Source organism: Triturus cristatus, chromosome 1_1, assembly GCF_964204655.1.
Source record: "Triturus cristatus chromosome 1_1, aTriCri1.1, whole genome shotgun sequence".
Lineage (NCBI taxonomy): Eukaryota > Metazoa > Chordata > Amphibia > Caudata > Salamandridae > Triturus > Triturus cristatus.
This window is the reverse complement of record NC_140579.1, coordinates 965148183-965166876: the sequence shown is the minus strand read 5'-3', so window position 1 is coordinate 965166876 and position 18694 is coordinate 965148183. Positions and strand designations below refer to the sequence as shown.

The 18694-nt window shown below is 48.0% G+C and overlaps 1 long non-coding RNA gene across 1 annotated transcript; it reads left to right on the top strand.

Annotated features, from left to right (window-relative positions):
* The first annotated feature begins 1849 nt into the window (after positions 1 to 1849).
* On the top strand, positions 1850 to 17801 carry LOC146871396 (uncharacterized). Its single transcript, XR_014980996.1, has 2 exons — positions 1850 to 1979; positions 17690 to 17801. It is a non-coding gene; the product is annotated as an uncharacterized LOC146871396 (long non-coding RNA).
* The last annotated feature ends 893 nt before the right edge of the window (positions 17802 to 18694 follow it).

Below are 18694 nucleotides of genomic sequence, written 5' to 3'. Positions count from 1 at the left end.
TAAGCAACTTATCTATTTCCTGTTCAACCTTCTCCTGTAGGGAAATGGAATTCTTCTTACTTTTGCCACAGATGGTACAGCTCCATTCTTAAGTTTGATGCAATGTTTGTACCCTTTCAAACAACCTAGAACATCCCTAAACAAACACGGAAATTCCTGCACAAAGTGATTAAATGTACCTTCAATCTTTTGTATCTGAACTTGCGGTTCTGCATTAGGATTCAATGTAACTCCCAACAACCGTTGATGTGGCCAGCCAAGTAAATTATCCCCTACCTTTGAAACATACATTTTTCCCACAATAATTTTCTTCTCCATTTCTATGCAAGCATCAAAATATCCCAACATACTAATGGGTTGACCTCCATACCCTCCTGGATTTACATCCATTTTTTTAAAACTGTTTTTATGTTGAAACCATTTGCAGAAAACATCTTTTGAAATTATAGTCAAATGTGAGCACGAGTCAAATTTCATTTTCAGAGCAATACCATCAACTTTTACACTTCCAATAGGATGTTTGTTGTCCTCACTACTACTAATCTGACAAATTATTTCTTTTATCTCTTTATTTTGCAATTTCTTCTGTTTTGATCTGCAAAATTTTATAAAATGTCCTTTCTTGCCACATCCATGACATACAAAATTCAAAGCTGGACAGGATTTTGAATTTGCTTTGTGTCCAGACTTTCCACAACGAAAACATTCAAACGTTTCTTTTGTATATTCCTCTTTAGTTAACTCCTTGGAATCCGATTTTACATTTTTAATAAGATTTACACTTTCCTGTACCTCTTCTACCGTAGGTGTAGTTTTATTTTTTTCAACTTTTAATTCATTTACACATTTTAACATGTGTTCAACTCTTTTTGCTATAATCACTACTTCTTCTAAGGGTGGTTCATCTTTAAGCCATAACTCTTCCCTTATTTTTTCTTCCCTACACTTTAACACAAACTGATCTCTTATTCTTTCCTCATTTGCCGCCCCAAACTTGCAACTTGAAGCTAACTTCCTTAACCCAGTTAAAAAATCCTCTATAGTTTCTTCTTTCCCCTGTTCTCTTAAGCCAAAATGATATCTTTCCATAATGGTGCTGACCCTGGACAAATAATGCTTATCTAACTGAAGTATACATATCTCATACTCATTTAATCCTCTTTGTTCCTCTGTGGATAAATCCAGCAAATGTTCTAATACCTCTTGACCTTCACCACCCAAGCAGTGTAAAAGTAATGAATTTTTTCTCTCCGCACTTAAATTCGTACCACAAACACGTGCATAGTGCGCAATTTTTTTTTCCACTTGCTCCATTTTACAGGAGGCTCCCCATGTGAACTTAAAAAAAATGGTGGTGCAGTTACGTTCTGCATAACTTACTTTATAATATTTAATATGAATAGCAACCAATTTTTTCCTTTTTTTCCCACCTAACAGGTAAGGAACACTTCTTCTAAAAAAAAACTCCAAAACAAATAATTCACATCAATTACAATGCAACTTCCTAGCTTATTAATATAAATTTTATAATTTACTGCCTTAAACTAGCAATACATATTCTATTTTATGTTTAAAAAACATATATATCAGCTGAACTATGACCAAATTTGAAGATCAGCACTTATAATATTCCTCAAATAACAACACACACAGCGTTATTATTATTTTACCAAATGAAAAGCATTTCATGCAACCAAACTTTATAAAAGTGTTCCAAACACCCACACTTGACAGTTCTCCAATCCTGATCCACAATGTCACTTAGCTGAGAGAACACATGACTGATGACTCATAGTCATTGCCAATACCCTCTGTAGTGTTCCAATACGTCACCAGACCACGCCGACAATCAAAGTGGAAAGAGCTCCTGTTTTCAATTATCTCTCTCCGCTAGCGTTGCTCTCGACGATTCCCTTGAGGCAAATAAAGACGCGCTGGCAGCAGGATTATGTCAAGCCCCTCTTCGCATCCATTTACCGGTGAGTCAGCCGCAGGAGAAGCATAACTAATCTTCTCTACTTCTATTTATTTTTTAACTGCCGCTGGAGTAGATGAGAGCTTGGCCGTATTTAGCAGGGTTCTGTTTTATGACTTCCGCCACATTTCCTCACTAAAATCACGCTCAAGCAGATTTAATCTTCCTCGCACCATCGTTAATAGCGGACTTTCATTAAGAAACAACTTCACACAGCGCAATACTTCTGAGAAACTGCTTCCTTTCTTCTCCTCAAAATCACGCCATAAATGAAAATGAGCTTTACAGTACCTTACAGGTCTTGACCACCCGCATTCTTTTAACGCAATCTTTTAGACAGCCTTTTTAACAATGCGACAACGACTTGTCACAAAATAATCCCAGCTTGATGTTGAGGTGTTTATTTCTCCGTTCTGTTCCTCAATCGTCGCCAGTGTAATGTTTCTTGATAGTACCACAGGAAACGCACGTATAGGTTGTTATAGAGGTTTATTATTAACACCCCATCCATCAGCTCCATAAGGGTAACTGACTTCCAGGTACAAGCTGAGTTCTAGGTTCTATGTTCTATAGAACCCAGATCTCATGGAACAGGAGAAGCGACATCACAGAGGGTTTTTAGGAAGTTCACCCCTGAAAGAAGAAAAGCAGCCAGCAAAAATAAAACAGAGGAGTATATTGAAAACGGCAGAAGTCAAAGATGAAATGGCAGGTGAACAAGACAAGATTCTTTGCATTTGTATTCAGTTACAATTAACCTCAGAGTCCCATCTCTCCAAAAAAAGATGGAAACTTTTGGTGCAGGATTAAGTGTACCAAAAATCAAAATGACTTTGACAAAAACCAAAACGGGTCTGAAAGTTTCGCTGTGCACCTCAAACCTTCAAACTAAGCAAACCATAAGATCTCTCGGTCAATGCGATTTCACACTCTTGAGTTCAGCTATCGCATCTTGTTAACTTGCTCTGAGGTGGGCATGCATGTCAATCCTGGCTACATAGATCGCTTTTGAAAACTTAGAAGTGAATGTAAACATCATTGCAAAGACTGCATGAGACGCCACTAACGATCTTCTACCATAAAATAAACTTGTTTATGTCGATGTTTCTCACCCAGATACATGTTTCACTAACCTAAGCCAAATGAGTGAGTTGACGTTTCAAACTATTGATTACAATCACTGAGGCGCCCTCACCTCTAGAAGTCTGACACAAAAGTGTGTGGGAATGATATGTTCACAAAAGAAAGAAAGAAATATGGAGCAATGTTTGCTCATCCCAGGCACAAAAGCAGCTATGCTATGCATAAGCCATGATGAACCTCGGGGCTTGACGGCTAGCAAATCAAAAGGCAACACAAATGCCACTGTTCTGAAAGTACAGTGTACAATAGGCGCAGGTAGCTGTAAAAGAATCAACTGACAGCTGCAGTGCCAAAGCATGCATTCAATAATAACAAGCATTGGCATAGCCAATAGGTCTCGCCTTTGGGACCTAATAAGTGTTTAGCCATGCAACACTTGATGTTGTTGCACCAAGGATATTGTGCTGGATAACTAAACACTTATAATGTCCCAAAGGCGAGACCTATTGGCTAGGCCAATGCTTGTTGATTCTGTGCCCCTTTTGCTGACTTCTGTGCCCCCTTTTGATTCTGTACCCCTTGCTAACTTCTGTGCCCCCTTTTTGATTCTGTGCCCCTTTTGCTGACTTCTGTGCCCTTTTCTTGATTCCGTGTCCCTTGCCTGTCTCCTTCCCCTGTCCCCGCCGCTGCTTCCCCTACGGCCCCGCCCCCTCCGCGCCCATTCGCTGCACCTGACACACGCCTCCCAGCTGCTCCTCCCTCCCCACCTCCCAATATATGGCGCCCGCTGCGCAGTGAGGAGAGCGACCCTTGACCTTACCTGGTAGGTCACTCCCCCCCCCTGCAGCTCCGCCTGCACCCCCGCTGTCGACTACTGCCGCCGTTGAAGTCGAGGCCCTCCACCACCTGCAGGCTTCCACCTGCGCCTCATCCCTGGTGGCCAGTGGTGGCCTTAGGTTCGTATCCGCTCTGTTGTGCCTGTAACTGTCTGCCGCTCCTCCTCTGTGCCCCCCTGCCCCCCGCTCGCCGCTTGCTTCTGTGCCACCTTTTGATTCTGTACCCCTTGCTAACTTCTGTGCCCCCTTTTTGATTCTGTGCCCCTGTTGCTGACTTCTGTGCCCCCTTTTGATTCTGTACCCCTTGCTAACTTCTGTGCCCCCTTTTTGATTCTGTGCCCCTTTTGCTGACTTCTGTGCCCTTTTCTTGATTCTGTGCCCCTTGCCTGTCACCTTCCCCTGTCCCCGCCGCTGCTTCCCCTGCGGCCCCGCCCCCTCCGCACCAATTCGCTGCACCTGACACACGCCTCCCAGCTGCTCCTCCCTCCCCACCTCCCCATATATGGCGGCCGCTGCGCGGTGAGGAGAGCGACCCTTGACCTTACCTGGTAGGTCGCTCCCCCCCGCTGCAGCTCCGCCTGCACCCCCGCTGTCGACTACTGCCGCCGTTGAAGTCGAGGCCCCCCACCACCCACAGGCTTACATCTGCGCCTCATCCCTGGTGGCCAGTGATGGCCTTAGGTTCGTATCCGCTCTGTTGTGCCTGTAACTGTCTGCCCGCTCCTCCTCTGTGCCCCCCGCTCGCCGCTTGCTTCTGTGCCCCCTTTTGATTCTGTACCCCTTGCTCACTTATGTGCCCCCTTTTGATTCTGTACCCCTTGCTAACTTCTGTGCTCCCTTTTTGATTCTGTGCCCCTTTTGCTGACTTCTGTGCCCTTTTCTTGATTCCGTGCCCCATGCCTGTCTCCTTCCCCCGTCCCCGCCACTGCTTCCCCTGCGGCCCCACCCCACCTGCGCCCATTCGCTGCACCTGACACATGCCTCCCGCCTCCCAGCTGCTCCTTCCTCCCCGCCTCCCCATATATGGCGGCTGCGCGCAGCGGGCGCGCCGCTGGCGCAACAAAGGTGCGCCTAAGGCAAGACCGTCTGCGCCCGTCCGTGCCTGGACCGTGCCAAGCACCAGAACCCCTGCCCCCCGCACCAGCCAGGAAGACCGCCTCCGCTACGACGCCAACACCCTAGTCGCTCTCAACCCAGGAAGAACCCACACCTGCTGCAAGGCTGCCCCGAAGCGCACCCACGGTCTCTTCGCCTGCCGGAACTGCAGCTTCTCCTGCCTCTAAGGCGCCGAGACACCCGCAACGACGGATCCCAACCAGCTCAGATGCATCCTGATCAACACCTGCTCCGCACGCAAACACGCCGTTGAGCTCTGGGACCTACTCGACACCACATCCCATCCCCGGACAGCGCCTTCCTGACCGAGACCTGGATGAACAAAGCCTCCTCTCCAGACATCGCTATAGCCATCCCCGACGGGTACAAGATCACCCGCAGAGACCGCACCAACGGAGCCGGAGGAGAAATCGCCATCGTCCACAAAAACACCATCAGGGTCTCAACAAACACCAAGGACACTCTCAGCACCGCCGAACACATGCACTTCCAGATCCACACGGACCCCAAGACCACCCTAAGAGGCACCCTCGTCTACAGACCGCCAGGACCCCGGCCACAATTCTGCGACTCCATCGCCGACCTCATCAGCACGCACGCGCTGACCTCTACCGACTACATCCTCCTCGGAGACCTGTACTATCATCTGGAGAACAACAACGACTACAACTCCTCCACCCTGATCGACAAACTCGCCAACCTCGGACTAAAACAGCTCGTCACAACACCGACCCACATCGCCGGTCACACGCTTGATGCCATCTTCTCCTCAAGCCCCCACGTCGCCTTCAGCCACGCCTCCGAACTCACCTGGACAGACCACCACTGTATCCACTTCTCCTTTCGAAAACCACTCACACACCACCACACCCTACAGATCCCCCGCCGCTGCTGGGGCAAAGTCACTGAAGAACAACTACAGACAAGCCTCGCACTCAACCCACCGACCAACCCCACCAACCCCGACAAAGGTGCACTCACCCTCGGACGCTGGATGAACGACTGTGCCAACACCCTAGCCCCGCTGAAAAAGCCCACCAACAGAGACACCAGCAAAAGAACCAGCTGGTTCACCCCGGAACTCCTCCAAAGCGCACCTGCCAGAAATTGGAGAACATATGGCACAGCGACAAGACGCCGGACAGTCGCGCGGCCCACAAAGACGCCATCCTCAACCACCACCACCTCATCAGAAACGCCAAAAGGACCTCCTTCTCAGACCCCCTTGACAACAACGCACACAAAACCAAGGAGCTCTTCAACATCGTGAAGGAACTCTCCAACCCCAGCTCCAGCGCCAACGACATCCCGCCATCGCAAGCCCAGTGTGACTCCCTCGCCACCTTCTTTCACCGCAAGATCACCGACATCCATGACAGCTTCAACCCCCGGACGACCCCTACAGGCCTCGACACGCCAGACCCACCGCACCCCACCAACCACGACTCCCTGACAACCTGGGCCAACGTGAGCATCGAGGACACAATCAAGACCATGGGCACAATCCACTCCGGATCCCCGTCTGACCCTCTCCCACACCACATCTTCAACAAAGCCGGCAGCATCGCACCCCACCTCCATCATCAACCTCTCCTTTGAGACCGCTACCTTCCCTGAGAGCTGGAAGCACGCAGAGATCAACACCCTACTGAAGAAACCTAAGACGGATCCGAGCGACCTCAAGAACTTCCGGGCCATCTCCCTGCTTACGTTCCCAGCAAAGGTCATCGAGAAGATAGTTAACATCCAGCTCTCCCGTCACCTCGAAGACAACAACATCCTGGACCCCTCCCAATCAGAATTCCGCAGCAACCACAGCACCGATACCGCCCTCATCGCCGCCATAGACGACATCAGGATCCTGCTAGACAACGGCGAGACGGCGGGCCTCATCCTCCTGGATCTCTCCGCCGCCTTCGTCAGCATCTGCCACCGCACACTCCGCATGCGACTCCACGACGCAGGAATCCGTGACCACCTCCTTCCTCACCGGCAGAACTCAGAAAGTCCGCCTCCCCCCATTCTGATCCGAAGCCTCCGATATCATCTGCGGCGTCCCACAGGGATCCTCCCTCAGCCCGATGCTGTTGAACGTCTACATGGCACCACTAGCACGCATCGCCCGACAGCACAACCTCAACATAATCTCCTACGCCAACGACAAGCAGCTGAACCTCTCCCTCACCAAGGACCCTCTCACCGCCAAATCCAACCTCCACCAGGGAATGAAGGCCGTCGCCGACTGGATGAAGGAAAGCCGTCTTAAGCTGAACTCAGACAAGATGGAGATCCTCATCCTCGGGCCCAACCCCTCAGCATGGGACGACTCCTGGTGGCCCGCATTACTGGGGACACCCCCGTCCCCTACCAACCACGCACGCAACCTGGGAGTCATCCTCGACTCAAAACTCACCATGACCAAACAAGTCAATGCAGTCTCCTCCACCTGCTTTAACACCCTCCGCATGCTCTCCAAGATCTACAGATGGATCCCGACAAACACGAGGAAAACAGTCACCCAGGCCCTAGTCAGCAGCAGACTCGACTACGGAAACGCCCTCTACACTGAAGCCTCGTCCAAGCTCATCAACAGACTGCAAAGAATCCAGAACGCATCTGCACGCCTAATCCTCGATGTCCCGCGCCGTGACCACATCACCCCCCACCTGAGGAACCTGCACTGCCTCCCCGTCGACAAAAGAATCTCCTTCAAGCTCCTGGTCCATGCACACAAGTCACTCCACAAAACCGGCTCAGCGTATCTCAACAGTCGACTCTCCTTCTACGTACCCAACAGGAAACTCCACTCTGCTGACCACGCCCTGACAACAGTCCCGCACATCCGCAGAACCACATCCGGAGGCAGGTCCTTCTCCCACCGCGCCGCTGAGACCTGGAACACCCTCCCCCTCAACCTACGACAAACCGAAGACCTGCTGACCTTCAGAAGATGACTCGAGACCTGGCTCTTCAAACAGTAGCAGCAGCACCCCCCCCCCCCCCCCCCCTCTCAGCACCTTGAAACCCTCACGGGTAAGTAGCGCGCTTTACAAATGATTTGATTGATATGCTCTCGAACACATCCCAATAAGTCAATGGCATTCAATACAACTTAAAGAAAGCCAGAGCCTCCGGAAACTAACTAAAGTGCCTCAAGCTGTGCCCGTGCAAGCCCTGCGCCTCAAGTTCTTGCGAACCAGTACACATATGCCAGGGGAATTACCAACATAATACGATGGGCATATAACATCTTGCACGCTGAACCAGGAACCCTAAGAGCACTGCTAAGATCGGAAATCTTTGATCCAAGATCTACAAAATATGTTTTTTTTATCAAAATCTAATGTTTGCACTGAAGTTAACAGAATGTACAGTGGATCGGCTGGACTCCGGCACACTTGAAACTTTTTTTAAAACACTCAGCGCCAAGAATAAGTTATGATCTTGACATTTTACACTGTTCAAAACTGCTACTATACAAGGCATATGCAGATTCAATGGAATTTTATTAGCGGCAACACTATCTTACTTTTACTTTAAGTCACGGCGCCCGACGATGCATGATTTTACTTCGATTTGTAATTCTCCCTTTTAAATCCCTAACTTGCAATTGGACATAAAATAAAAATGTCGGAAGCCTATGCAACCACTGTCAAGGAGGAGTTCAAGACTTGACACATGCACTGTTCATATGCCCTAATCCCATAGTCGTTGCTGCTAGAAAGAGGTTCCTAAAGCCAATCCAAACAAAGTGCAATTGTGCAAATGTACAGTTTGATTTCTCTTTTAAAATCACCTCCTAATGAATTTACTTGTTATAACCTGTTTAAATTTAATTTTTTTTAAATAAATTTATATTAGGATGAATGTTACAAAGCCATTTAGTCATAGATGTAATTTTGTTGTTTTTTAAACTTCTTATTTGTTGTTCTCAGTAGAGAACTAAATCAAATAAAAAAATTTAATTTGAATTTGAATACAGTGACCATTACAAGGCATCCTTCCTTCCGGTGCAAGCTCATGAAGCCAGATACTTTTTCCAATAGTGTATGTACCTAACTATCATTACGTGTGTGTGAAACGAACCGGGATGAGTCCGTTACCACAAGCATGTTTGTTTACATAAATGAACAATTCACCACTCTTTATACAATACTAAACAACACTAGATGAGTGGGATGAATGGGTGTGTATGTTGTTTTGTGTCTAAACCAAGTGCAAAAACCAGCGATTATGTTCCGCCAGTGTCGGGCAGCCTCTCACTGAACAACAACCCTTACTGCCAATAACAGCAGGAGAGAAAAATATATCAAGTTTTCTTTTTAATAAAGTGACTCCACAGTATGGTGATGTGTTCAAATGAACAACCACAGGGTTGTTTACTTTATGTTTTCTTATCATTTCAGATACCGACTTTGGTTATTACAAACGATAAAGGTCATTGCACCCTTACAAACGTTCTCCAGACTTGCACAACTTTTGTAACTATTCACTAACCCTACCACTCTCACTCCCACATTACACATAGCCTATTCATTCACAAACAACAGTGCTCCCGCGTATTCGCAGGTTGCAGCACGCCCCGCCCCGTAGAGGGACGGGAAGACCCCTATGATGAAGCATGACACCATGGGATTCATAGTGTGTAAGGGGTATTTTAAAAACACTTAGTGCCTTCCCATGACAATTCATGGAGCACTTTACTTTATCTAGTATCACTAAAAAACTACAAATTAATAAATAAGTTTCACTTTTACAAGGTAGAATCACATTGTTTATAAAATGTCTTTAATTGGCGCAATATCCTTGGGGCCCCTGTACGGCAGTGCATCTCTTCTAACTCCCGAATCCTCTGGGAGAGATCCTCCCTTTTGCGTTTGCGTTCCGCGTTCTCCGCCGAATATATAGCAATAACGGACCCCCACACAACTGCCTTCAGGGTCTCCCATCTGGTGGAGAGGGACGTGTTGGGGTTGTCATTATGGGAAAGGTAGTTGTCCAGAGTATGTTGGATCTGTGCCACGATGTTGGCGCGACAGAGGAGGGTATCTCGGAAGCGGCACTTGCGTGTAGGCCTTCGGATTGGGGGGAGGGTCAATGTGAGTACCACCGGGACGTGATCCGATAGGGCAGCCACTAGAATGTCTGTGGAGGATGTGGCGTCTCTGAGGAGTTGGGAGCCCAGGAAGTAGTCTAACCTGGCGTAAGTCTTATGGGCACTGGAATAGTAAGAGTATTCGCTAGAGTGTGGGTGGTAATATCTCCAAATGTCTGTCAGTCCGAGGTCAGTCAGTCTTGTGAGTCCTGCGTGAGAAAGGGCGCCCACTTGGCCATAGCGTTGCGCTGAACGGCCCAGTTCGTTATCTAAAACTAAATTGAGATCCCCCCCTAAAAGAATCCTGCGTTCCGAGGTAGCTGTGGCCTCGTACAGAGCTTCGTGAAGAAATCTCTCCTGCCCTTCATTCGGGGCATAGACAGACCCTATAATAAAAGTGTGGCCCCCAACCTATAATTGGTAAGTCAATAATCGGCCCTTAATTTCAGCTTCTTTTTGCATCACCCTCCCTTTGAAAGCCCTGGAGAGCAAGATAGCCACCCCCGCTGGTGGGACCAGAGGAAAAGAACTGCGTCGGGAAGGAGCGTGAGCTGGCCTGTGGCAGTCCCTGGACAGTAGGTGTGTCTCTTGTAATAAACACACCTCGGCTCCCGAGGACTCCAGGTAGGCCAAGATCGCCCTCCTTTTGATAGGATTGTTTAGGCCTCTCACATTAAGTGTGAGGACTTTGAGACTATAGGGTGGCATCTACAGTGCAGTATAACATGTAGAGCAGAGCATGCGCCGCTGGGGCGGGGGGCCCACTCTTGAGCATAAAAGCTCCTGTGCGGCAGGAGGTGTGCGCCGCCAGGTCCGGGATAGGGGACAGGAAGTAGACAGGAGAGAGGAAAGGAAGTAAAGATAGCCCCAAGAATAAACATAAACTTCCCAAGTCCAACAAAGAGCAAAACATAACCGTATATCTGGAAATAGTCCATCTTCCGCAGAAGATTGGTTAAACATCGTTGTAGGGTTGTCGTGGCCCCGCACTTCCCCCACCTCCCCCTACAGAGCCACTCGAGGTAGAGAGAATAGCTGGAAGGAAGAAAGGTAAGGATACAGGACCCAGGACTGTTCAGGAAGGCTGAGACCTGGTGAGGGCATCCGGCAACGTCTCCACAGCTTCCCGCTGTCTCTTCGCTACCTCTGCTGGGTCCGGGCGCCGCTGCCGGCCGGAGCGGCGTCTGCGTCTCTGTAGCCTCCATCGCGGGCGTGTCTCGTCAGTGCCGAGGTACTGGGAGTCTCAGCCGCCCTCCTCCTCTGGCACATCAATGCCCAGCAGCCGGCTGGCCTCCGCCAAGGAGCGTAGCTGGTACAGCTTGCCATCGTAGCGATAGATGAGGCGGAATGGGTGACCCCAGGAGTAAGTAATATTCCGTTGGCGGAGGACCGCGGTGATGGGCCTGAAGGTTTTGCGCTTTTGGAGTGTGAGCGCGGCTAAGTCCTAGTAGAGAACTGGCGACTGGTCACGGAAGGAGATGGGATGCATAGACCTGGCCTTACGGAGTATTTCCTCTTTGGTGCAAAAGTCCTGGACACAGACCAGAATGTCCGCTGGCGGGGCAGTGTCCGAGCGGGGGAGTCCCACCCGGTGCACTCGGTCAATCTTAAGTTCAGCGTCCAGAGGGTTACCCAAAATATGAGTAAAGAGTTTGCGTACATATGTGACAATATCGGTTGGTGTTCACTCCCCGGATCCAGACATTATGGCGCCGGGAGCGATTCTCCAGGTCCTCCAGGTGGGATTGGAGGTCTACCTGTTGGTCATGTATGCGCATGAGGTCTTGCTGCACGAGGGAGACCTCGGCGTCCCGGGCGTCACCTCCATCCTCCAGCGCCGCCACCCGTTGCCCGATGGCATCCATGTCTTTACGGACCTCCTTGAGCTCTGCCGCAAATTCTCTCTGCACCGTGTGGATGTCATCCCGTAGGGCCGAAAACAGGGATTCCAGGAAGGCCTTCGTGATGGGCTCATCTACGGGGCCACTCTTGGTGGTCGGAGAGTGGTCTATTTTATTGGCGGGGTCCGCTGGAGTCCCCCCCTGGGGTCGTGCGAAGAGCTCTTGCAAGGATTTGCTTTTCTTCCCTCTGGTGGAGGCCATGTCTCAACCTTGGCGTGTGGAGAGCCGACCGATGGAGCAGGTCCTCCGGGGTGGTATTCCTCCACTCGATTCAGCTATCCGAGAACCTCGTCGGCGCCCACGAACCCTGAAGAGGGAGGCCGCAGGCAGCGGAGGCATCAACGTCCAGAGCCACTGGGCCCTCCGGGATGTTCAGGCCGACCCTCGCTGCCTGTAGAGACTACTGTCTGCTGCACCGTGCTCCTATGCCACCAGTGGCCCTGCCCGCCACGCCGCGTGGCCCCCAAGCGCCTGATGCCACCCACGGTCCACAGTGCACGCGGGGACCCGTGGCGCACCGCACGCACCAGGCCGTATGGTCCAGGCCCCGCCGATGTCCCACTTCACTCAGGCCACCCTCCCCGGTGCCCAGAGCCCCTCTAGACCTCCCGGGGTCAGCGCGGGGGGTGAATGGCAGAGCCGAGAGTCAGTGTCCCATTCGGTGCAGGAAGAGCGTGGCTGGGAAGGCCAGGGCCAAGGGCACGTTTCTTTCGCCGACCGCCCCTGTGTGTGGATTACACTCTCCAAAGTCGCCGCCTCCACTGGGTAGAACGCACTCACCTTCCAGCCGAGAACAGCCCACGTCAGGCCTCTTCAGGCTGATTTTCCCTCTCCTGCTGTGTCGCTTCGGGGCCCCACAGTCCCTGACGTCGGCCGCTCCCCAGCGGGCCCGGGCAAAAGACTCACGCAGGCTCCTCCGATGGAGGGGATGTGTGTCCCCAGACGGACCCCCGTCCTCGGCCGCCTCTCAGTCCGTCAGCCTCTGCCAGTCACACGGGGCCAGGGAGCCTCCAGGCGCCGCATACCACGATCCCCACGGTGCAGCGCCGATGCAGTATGGGGGTATGAGCAAGCTGTCGCCGCAAGGGCCTGGCACCCAACCAGGCACACAACGCGTTGCTCCCTTGGAGCCGCTGCAGGGGCCACTGGCTGTGCCAAACTCCAGGCCGAGGCTTTACTGCGTGCAGCAGGCCGCAAACCCGGCTGCCACTGGGCCGCTCCCGCGCCGTCTCTTCAGCGCCACTCCGGGCCGGACAGGAGACTCACGTGGTTCACACACCTCCAGGCAGCAAAATTGAGCTCTGTCGGACGCCCGGAGAGGCCTGGGTCCGGGGCTTTCGCACCTCTCTGCCATCTTGGCCACGCCCCCTTAGTGAAGTCAGCGCTTTATACACAAGTGCATGCACCACATAGCTTTTCCTCAAAGATGACTTTGCACTTTCAAGTGAAAGTTGTACAAAATTACTCTTGAGTGCAAAATGATGAAAATGGAGACAATGCAATATTTGTGTGTCGTCCCATTCACTTAGAACTTTGCACCGTTGCATATTTTTTTTACTTTTAATTAGAGATGCATGATAGTTGCGTGAAAAATACTGAGCTGTACACCACTTATCAGAAGAGAATCTATTTCTCAAATAAAAACAACAGAGAAAGGTGATAGAAAAAAATCACCTAACAGAACAAATAGTCAGATAATGTTTTGTAAAGGGAGTTTTAAAAAAAGTAGTAAACCTCTGCTCTCCTTTGAGTAGGAGACATCTTTTCATGAGCAAAGAGTTTGGTAGGAGAAAGTTACTCAGCTCCTTCATGCTTATGTTCCTTCAAACCAAAACCCAGTACTGTGGGGCACACGCATCAAAATTGTAAATTCCAAATACCTAATTGTGAATTCCTGAGAATCGCAATTAGGTCATCGCAATTTACAATGCGTGAAACTCGGAGTTTCAGATTGCGATTCCTAGAGGGTCGCAAAATCGCTCTACTTCATTAATATTAATGAGGTAGATCGCAATTTGCGATCCCTTAGGAATAGCAAAAATCACAGGGATGGTGGCCTGCTGAGGTCAGCAGACCACCATGTCCGTGATTGCTTTCAAATGAAGCAATCTTTATTTTTGTAAAGCAGCCCGTTTTCCTTAAAGGAAAACGAGATGCTTTTCAAAAAGTAAAATGAGAAGTGTTCTTTTCATTTTTTTAGACCAGGCAGTGGTCCGTGGGACCACTGCCTGCTCTTAAAAATGCTTTTACAACCATTCACAAAGGGGAATGGGTTACCACCTACTTGAAGTAGGTGGTAGTATGCAAATGTTTTTCGACCGCATTCACAAAACATTCATGCATACCGTTTGGATTTGGTATTTGGAAAGGACGCCCTAAACATGCCCCTTCTAAATTCCAAATCGCAAACCCATTTTGTGATTCGGTAACAGGTTATCGAATTAAAAATTGGGGTTCGCTGCATCTGAAAAGCATTTTTTGCGTACGCAAACCCGTTTGCGAAGGCAAAAATGCTTGATGCATGTGCCCCTGTATCTTTTTTAAACCAACCCACAGTAAATAATACAATATGTTCAGGTGTCTTAAAGTAAAATTCTTAACTTTTTGTAAAGTATATTTCGCAATTTACAGAACGTGACATACTGAAACACGTTAATAAAGAAATCTTGATGATAAAACACCGAATTTGTTTCAAATTACCAGCATTGTACAATATTTCAATAGATTAAAGGGCTAAAAAGCCCTTGATAATACCTCATTATGGACTAGGGGCCAGATGTGCAACCGTTTTTACTGGTAGCCAATGGGAAATCAGCCTGTTTGCGACCACTAAAAAGGGTTGTAGCATGTACCAAACCTATTTTGCGAGTCAGTAACCTGTTACAACCCCCCAAATAGGTTTTGCAAGTCGCTATTAGGAAGGAGTATGCCAAGGGCGTCTCTTCCTAATAGTGAGTCGCAGGGGGATATAAGGTAGCTTTGTGGCCACATTTGCGGTCTCAAAACAATTGCAATTACCACCAATTTTAAATTGGTGGTAAGCAAGTTGCAAACGGGAAGGGTCCCCCAGGGGATCCCTTCCCTTTTGTGATTGGCAGCAAAAATGTTTTTTAAGGTCAGGCATTGGTCCCATGGACCACTTCCTGCTTTTAAAAAATGGAACTGAAACCTTTCATTTTTATTTTTTAAATGCATCCCATTTTCCTTTAAGGAATACGGTTTTCATTTAAAAACAAGCCTTTGCAATGCAATAGGTTTCGCATTACTGAAAGTTTAAGTTAATGTCGTTGCAAATTATAATGCAATGCCAATAGCTCAAACTTTAAGTAAAGCGAGACCTATTGCATTGCAAATGCTTGTTAATAATAATATTCTATAGTATCTTTCCGAGGAGTTATTCAAGTACTGTTCCCTAAGTAGTTTATTTATTTCAAGATTAAACGGCTGTTAATCATTCAGCACATTTGTGCAGTTTCAAAACTCAGCCACACAACCTGGGCATAGTTTCCGTGTTCAGAGAGAGGTATGGAAAGGTCCTTTACCCAGAATGTAGTGCGGGGCATCTACCAGCAGAAGCCCACATGCATCTTTCAAGGTGCTGCTCCAGTGGGAAACTTGTGTAATCCCCCAAAATAATCTTTGAGACAAACAATAGCAGATGAAGAAGTGGGGCTGGAGTTGCTCTCTGTGGGCAGCATACCAGTCTCCTTCTTCTTCCAGCTGACATGCTTACCAAAATAAATGTTGGCAATCAACTACAGGCAATCAACTAACAACGATGCAGCTGTCATTGTAGTGGCCTTTCAATCAGAGCCATTGACGTGCTAGTTAACTTTTGAAATATTCATAAAATAATAAACATAAAAGGTCCCACTCAGCTTCTGGACTTTAACTTGGAGACCAGTATCTAGGAAGGGACCAGTTACAGATCCAACAAGTCTCCAAAGTGAAAGCTTTCAGCTGGAAAACGACTGGTGCTAGGACTCCGCTAGAAACTAAAGCGAGTCCTCCTTAGTACCCAAACACACAAAAAGTGATGAGAAGATGCTAGTAATAAGTCTAACCAATGGCAATCACTCATGGTAGTATTCCAACGTATTGTTTTTTTACCCACCAGGCCACCTCATATTAGACCGTGCCAAATCATTGTTGACCCTGTTCTGGTAGGAACTATCCAGACCAAACTGCCGAGCCAGGTCCTCTCTGAACCTGAAAACATTTTGTTTTAGAGAAATAGCCGTCTCAGGGCTTTCCCCGGAGTTCTAGGCTTGATACAAGCTTTGAGGGGACCAAAAACTACTATAGCTGTGTTACTTGCCAGACATAGATTATCTAGAGGATCTAATAAAACATCTTCCCAACCAAAGGGAGATACTATCTATCCGAACCAAGCCAATGGTGGGAAGATGGTGGCAAACAAAACGTGCTACAATGTTTAAAATTGATAAACATGGAACATCTTCCAGAGCTGCTTCCCCGAAGGAGGTGTGAGAGCAACCAAGAATTGGCTACAGTAATATCCATGTCAGATAGGCAGAGTAATGTTTGTGAGTTTGATATTCAAATGTCCCACCACCAATGAAAAACAGGAAAGTCCACATTTGGTCAGATGAATTGGATTAGAGGATTGATGGGCCTGGCAGTCCAAGCAAAGGTAGCTTGGTTCTGTGGTGGGTCTAAAGGCCTCCAGTCAGCCCTTTCTCCTACATAGACGCTATTTACACATCACGTACACAACGTGACAGTATAATAAAACGTTGTTCATATATACACGGGGAAGTGAGAAATCTCAGTCGGTGGGAACTGAGTGGATTGTATAAATAGTCAATACGTTCATCTCCATCGGTTACAGGTAACAAAAGCCCTTCATTGTCACTGGTGCCCGCATTGATATACTCAGCTTGATGAAATTTAAACTGACGCAATGCTGCTGTCATGCATGTTCACCCAGTGAGCTGTTATTATAAAATAAAAAATAAAGTAAAAACTAAAAAAAAAAGAATTCACTGGTGCCTCAACTGCCAGTCTCTCCATGGACTGATGACGGATCAGTAGCACCCACTACTGTGAGCGGGAATACATCATGGCTGTGCTCCCCGCCAGGAGAGCCCTGTGCACTGCTTGTGGAACATAAAAACACATCCTCAGTGGACTTTGGATTGGGGAGCCTATTGAGTGAAAAAACTGTCACGAACAAAAAAGGTAAAAAGGCACAGCTGACTGAAAAATCTATATATTCGGCCCTACATAATTCTCCCTTGGCCGTGGTGTGTGGACAGGTATCAGGATCCTCCCCATCTCACCAGGCGCTTCATGAATTTGTAGCGTTCACAACCTTCACAAGGAATGCTCAGCTGCTTGTGCGATCGGTGGCTTATACTGCGCCTCTCCTGGGAGGAAGGATGAGCCACGTCACAGGTCCTGGTGCTCTCCTAGCCTGCTGGAACGGGCACTTGGGAAGATATGGTCTTAAGGACAGCAGCAACCCGTAAAAGAGTTTATCATAGCGCTCAGGGCCTTGGGTACAAGGTCTGAACGTTGAATGTACTGAAGCAAATGCATCATATTTTGAACAGCACCACATTAAACTAAATTGTGTTTCCTTTTTACAATGGCTTTTTAATAGAAAGAAACACTCAGTCTACACATTGACTTCGAGTAATACTTATATTTGTCTTTTCAGGTGCAGCAGCGAAGACAAGAACTGGAACAGGTGTTTGGGATGTGCCTTACCTAATGGACACTCGAAAACTTTATTTGTATTCTTTTAGCTTGTAAACCTTTGTTTCCAAAGATCTAAGTGTCACGGTACATTTGTTGAATTACCAATCTAAGCTGACACAATTCAGCACTTACTTCTGGCAGCTTAGTACTAAAACACAGTTGGGACCACATTAAAAGTGTTTCTCTTCATTACATTCCACAGCCTACGTCAGACAAGCCTTCTCTGGAACCTTCTTTAGGAATCTATAGAGAAGTGAATTAATAACCAGTGAGCCAATTGGTGTACAGTAGGGCTCCCATCCTCTAACAGAACCTGTACATTCTCCAGCTTCTTAATAATGTAATGGCTGCCAGTTCTTCCACATGGTGTCTCTTCCAAATAAGCAAATGAGATTGTGGTCTTTTGTTGGACATTTTTTCTGCAGAAGACCTTGTATATTCAGCTCAGTAGTAGTCAGTAAGAACTGAATGTCATAGGAAGCCTTTGTCAGTGTAAATCCCTGGGTAAAGAACTTTTCATTACCACTTTGATCTCTTCCAGGTCGCATGTTGCTTTATCTATTACAGACTAGTTAAGAGAAGGAGAAATGCAAACCGTCCTAAAGCTCAGTGATTACTGAAAATCTCAGAAATATTTTAAAACTCCCTCACACAAACAATTGATGCAGGACTCTCCCTTCTGCATGAGTGACCCACCTCAGTTACAGAGCACACAACTATGTATCAGTGTGCTTCAATTAACTCTTTGGTGTCTTAACCATGACTTCAAAGAGCGTCCATGATGTTTTGCATCCTGACTGACTGTCGAATTCCTTGGATTAGCAGTCATACATGTGCAATGACAATTTTGACCACAATCGGTTAACTGTTATGGAGTGATCTTGAACACCTTTCTAACGGGCCTACTTAACAAGTGTTCCAGAGAACGACGACGTGCATTTTTTTTTGTTTTGCCAGATCGTGT